We start from the raw sequence: 442 nt of genomic DNA, 5'->3' as shown, positions 1-442 counted from the left end.
TCTCTGGAAAGACGTGGTTCATATTAGTCTGGCTTCCATCTTTTGATCTGTCCAGCACAGGAAACCCCACAAAAAGCTTGCGCTCCACTCGCATACATCTCTGGGTCATTGATATATAAAAGCCACCACATTGCAACACGCATTGGCCCTTATGGTGGTTTATCTATGAAAGTAAGATGTAATTTGATAGAGATTTGGCTGCTTTCCAAGCAGGTCAAACATCTATATATCAAATCCTTTGTTAATTCACAATATAAGTAAAGCACTGAAAAAAAAAAACCTAATTTTTTATTGCTTTTTATCCATTTTCTGTTCCTTATTTGAAGGGACAGCATCAGGAGTACCGTTGAATTAATTCTTTTACAGGAGTTAACTTTCATTAATTAGGTTACCTAAAAAGGCATGAACATCACATAATCTTACCCAACAAGCCAATATTAGA

The sequence above is a fragment of the Octopus bimaculoides genome, unplaced genomic scaffold, assembly GCF_001194135.2.
Source record: "Octopus bimaculoides isolate UCB-OBI-ISO-001 unplaced genomic scaffold, ASM119413v2 Scaffold_20892, whole genome shotgun sequence".
NCBI lineage: Eukaryota > Metazoa > Mollusca > Cephalopoda > Octopoda > Octopodidae > Octopus > Octopus bimaculoides.
The sequence above is the reverse complement of the archived record's forward strand: the minus strand, read 5'-3'. Positions refer to the sequence as shown.